This window comes from Scyliorhinus canicula, chromosome 23 (genome assembly GCF_902713615.1).
Source record: "Scyliorhinus canicula chromosome 23, sScyCan1.1, whole genome shotgun sequence".
Lineage (NCBI taxonomy): Eukaryota > Metazoa > Chordata > Chondrichthyes > Carcharhiniformes > Scyliorhinidae > Scyliorhinus > Scyliorhinus canicula.
In genome coordinates this window covers 22,157,289-22,161,923 of record NC_052168.1, presented here as the reverse complement: position 1 = coordinate 22,161,923, position 4,635 = coordinate 22,157,289, and the positions used below count along the sequence as shown (strand labels likewise).

The 4,635-nt window shown below is 49.9% G+C and overlaps 1 long non-coding RNA gene across 1 annotated transcript; it reads right to left on the bottom strand.

The window, feature by feature from the left end:
• Window positions 1–2,665: 2,665 nt before the first annotated feature.
• On the bottom strand, window positions 2,666–3,817 carry LOC119956599. The gene is made up of 2 exons (XR_005458653.1): window positions 3,250–3,817; window positions 2,666–3,022 (listed from the first exon to the last, which is right to left on the bottom strand). It is a non-coding gene; the product is annotated as an uncharacterized LOC119956599 (long non-coding RNA).
• Between the last annotated feature and the right edge of the window lie 818 nt (window positions 3,818–4,635).

Below are 4,635 nucleotides of genomic sequence, written 5' to 3'. Positions count from 1 at the left end.
TTGCCTCATCGCATCATAATTGCCTTTCCCCCAGCTATAACTCCTGCCCTGCGGTATATACCTATCCCTTTCCATCGCTAAAGTAAACGTAACCGAATTGTGGTCACTATCACCAAAATGCTCACCTACCTCCAAATCTAACACCTGTCCTGGTTCATTACCCAGTACCAAATCCAATATGGCCTCGCCTCTTGTTGGCCTATCTACATACTGCATCAGGAAACCCTCCTGCACACATTGGACAAAAACGGACCCATCTAAAATACTCGAACGACAGTGTTTCCAGTCAATATTTGGAAAGTTAAAGTCCCCCATAACAACTACCCAGTTATTTTTGCTCCTATCCAGAATCATCTTTGCAATCCTTTCTTCTACATCTCTGGAACTTTTCGGAGGTCTATAGAAAAGCCCTAACAGGGTGACCTCTCCTTTTCTGTTTCTTAACTCAGCCCATACTACCTCAGTATTCGAGTCCTCATCAAATGCCCTCTCATCCACCGTAATACTGTCCTTGACTAACAATGCCACCCCTCCCCCTCTCTTACCACCTTCCCTGAGCTTACTGAAATATCTAAACCCCGGCACCTACAACAACCATTCCTCGCCCTGCTCTATCCATGTCTCCGAAATGGCCACAACATCGAAGTCCCAGGTACCAACCCATGCCGCAAGCTCACCCACCTTATTCCGGATGCTCCTGGCATTGAAGTAGACGCACTTTAGACCACCTTCCATCCTGCCGGTACACTCCTGCAACTTTGAAACCTTACTCATGACCTCACTACTTCAGCCTCAGCTTCTTGTGTACTGGAGCTACAATTCAGGTTCCCGGTTTGTCCAGGTACCTCAGGAATTGAATATTCTTCCGCTCGGCGCTGAAGGGAGCAACACACGGGAGCAAGTGAAGAATTGAGGCTTCGAAAGAAATTGAGACCTTTTTTCAAGGAACAAGTCAATTGATTATTTTTGAAAACTGATTGTTTTACTTTTTTATATAAAAATAGCGGCGAGGAATTGGAGTTTATATGATGAATATGTCAGGTCAGAGTTGGAGACCCCAATCTCTCAGAGACCATCCTGTCAAGACCCCCCCCCCCCCCCCCCCCCCCCCCCCACACACACAAAGATATGTTTCAATAAGATCACCTCTCAGTCTTCGAAGGTCCAGAGTATGGGCCCAACCTGACTTCATAAAACACTCCCTTCATCCCAGCAATCAGCCTGCTGCACTCAGTCCAATGGAAGCATTTTCCTCCTCAATGAGGGCCAATCACATCAATGTCCCTATTTGTATGCTCCAACCTCCTCGCAATAAGGATCGATATTCCATCTGCTGTCCTATTTACTTGACGTACCTCTACATTATCTTGCTGAGTTATGTACAATGGCGTCGCCTGCAGTCCATCTCTCACTTGTCCAACTTCCTCACCTTTCTCCATTGTGTCGACTCTGCTGCTCCTCTCATTGTTCCTAACCTGCTCTCCATAAACCACAACACCTACAGCACAGAGAGGCCCTTCGGTTCCTCGCGTCGACGTCAGTCAAAAACAGCCAGCTAACTATTCTCTTTCCATTCCCCAGCACTTGGCCCACACCCTCGTCTGCCCTGACATCATAAGTGCACATCTAAGTACTCGTTAAACATTATGAGGGTCTCCGCCTCCACCTCCCTTTCAGGCAGCGAGTTCCAGACTCCCACCACCCTCTGGGTGAAAAGATTTTTCCTCACATCCCCTCGAAACCTCCCGTCCCCTTACCTTAAATCCATGCCCCCTGGTCATTGATCCGTCCATCGAGGAGAAAGGTTTCTTCCTGTCTACTCTATTCATACCCCTCAGAATTTTATACATCTCAACCACGACCCTCCTCAGTCTCCTCTGCTCCAAGGAAAACAACCCCAGTCTATCCAATCTCTCTGCACAACTAAAATTCTCCATCCTGGTGAATCTCCTCTGCCCCCTTTCCAGCGCTATCACATCCCTCCTATAATGTGGGCTCCAGAACGGCACAATACTCTAGCCTAACCAATGTTTTATACAGTTTCCAGCACAATCTCCCTGCTCTAAACTCTGTGCCTCGGCTAATAAAGGCAAGTATACCATCTGCCTCCCTAACCACTGTATCCTCCGGCTCTGCTACCTTAAGGGGTCGGTGTACGTGCACACCAAGGCCCCTCTGATCCTCGGGGCTTCCCAGGGTCCTGCCGTTTATCATGTATTCCCTTTGCCTTGTCCGTCCTGCCCGAGTGCATCACCTCACACTTATCCATTTTTAGCTTTCAATCAATCTCTCCCGGAATTTCAAACCGTGAGAATTCTCACCCTCAGGAGTTCCTTGTTCCCGCTATTTTCTTGATTTAAAAATAAACCCCAAGCCTGGCAGAAACCACTCGATTTACCTCGAGCAACTTTCCGATTCTTTGGTTAATCCTGAACAGTGCATATAGATTGTGCAAAACCTTGCGTTGGCCTTGCATGTCCTGAGCTTTGCGTCCCATTGTTACAATCTTTTGATGCTTTTCCATCAACATATTGTATGTCAACATTTGCCCTTCATTGGGCAATGTCAATTGTCACGATGCAGTGCCAGCCTCTGGCCACTAGATAGCTCTGGGGAGCAGGCTTCTGAAATTTCTCTTCCAACTCTGTTGCCGTTTTGCACACACACACACACACACACACACACAAATAAAAATGTACATCTGACTGTGGGCAACAAAGAAAATAATTTTGGTCACGCAGATATAAAGTTGTATGAGTGATGTCATGTAACGGTATCCCACAGTTCAGTGCAGTTGATGTGACTCAGCTGTTTGTCCATCGTGGGCAAAGGGACCCACCGTTCCATTCACCTCTCCATGACGTGCATGTAAGCCTTGGATCGAGACCCTGGAACAATTAGATGTGTCTGTGGTTCAATCGCGCAGAAAAAGTTCTTTGCACATCCTGACCGTGTCCTCCGGGGACACCACGGTGTGTCCGATCGTCCTGGGATCATGGAAGATCTCGTGATCGTTTCCGCCCTGAGAGTGGACAACACCAAGACCGGTTAGCCCTGACACTCCCGACAAGGCTGGGCCCTCTCAGCAACCCCACACCCACCTCCTCAACCCCCTCATCACTCCCCCATCCCCGGCCTTCTCATCTACACCCCCGGCCGCTCGACCATCCCCAACCCTCTCGTCCACACCCCCCCATCCCATCTCCTCAACTCCCCAGGCCCTCAACCCTCATCCCCTCCCACCCTTACCGGTTCCGTTTCATTCCCAAAGAAGTGAATGGTTTTGATTCCATCCTTTTCCAAGATATCCAGGCAGTAGCGTTTGTCCCAACCCTCCGGGAAGATATCAAAACTGATCATTCCTCCTGTGGAGAGACAGGACACAGAATAATTACCCTGCTTGCAATGACTGAGGTTCTGATCACATATCCTGATCAAACTGCATCCTCCCCTGCCCTGTTCTCTGTGAAAATGGTTTTGAGTATAGAAAGGCAATGTTTACACGCCACACAAGCCTCCAGCCGCCCTACCACACCCATCCCATCTATAGATCCTCCCATACGTCCCTCCCTCCTGCAGTTATGTAGATTTCCCCAAACTGTATCTTTGCCAGTCTCCATAACGACACTGCGACAGAGAGTGTAATAACCCTCACGAGACCCATGGGGTCGGTCTGATTGATCTCCACGTGGGACTTATGGAAACCAGCTCCCCCACTAACGGCCGGAAGCCCATCAGCCGGGGCACCTGGAAATCACCTCGGAAAAGACCGCCCAAATTTTTATTATTCGTTCATGGGACGTGGGCGACGCAGGATGTGCCAGCATTTATTGCCCATGAGTGAGAGAGAGAGTGCGTGTGTGTGAGCGCATGTGTGAGTGCGAGTGCGTGTGCATGTGCGAGAGAAAGTGTGCGTGAGAGAGAGAGAGAAAGTGTGCGTGAGAGAGAGAGAGAGTGGGTGCGTGTGAGAGAGAGTGGGTGTGTGTGAGAGAGAGAGAGAGTGGGTGTGTGTGAGAGAGAGAGAGTGGGTGTGTGTGAGAGAGAGAGAGTGGGTGTGTGTGAGAGAGAGAGTGGGGTGTGTGTGAGAGAGAGTGGGTGTGTGTGAGAGAGAGAGAGAGAGAGAGAGTGGGTGTGTTGAGAGAGAGGAGAGAGAGTGGGTGTGTGTGAGAGAGAGAGAGAGAGTGGGGTGTGTGTGAGAGAGGAGAGAGAGAGAGAGAGAGTGTGTGTGAGAGAGAGAGAGTGGGTGTGTGTGAGAGAGAGAGTGGGTGTGTGAGAGAGAGTGGTTGTGTGTGTGAGAGAGAGAGAGAGTGGGTGTGTGTGAGAGAGAGTGGGTGTGTGTGAGAGAGAGTGGGGGTGTGTGTGAGAGAGAGTGGTGTGTGTGAGAGAGAGAGTGGTGTGTGTGAGAGAGAGTGGTGTGTGTGTGATAGTGCATGTGTGAGAGAGAGAGCGCGTGTGATAGTGTGTGTATGAGAGGGAGTGAGAATGTGTGTGTGCGCGTGTGTGCGAGAGGAGTGTGCGTGTGTGTGCGCGAGAGGAATCTGTGTGCGTTTGTGTGTGCGTGCGCGTGTGTGTGTGCATGAGAGAGACTGCGTGAGAGAGACTGCATGTGCATGAGAGAGAGAGTGTGTGTGTGAG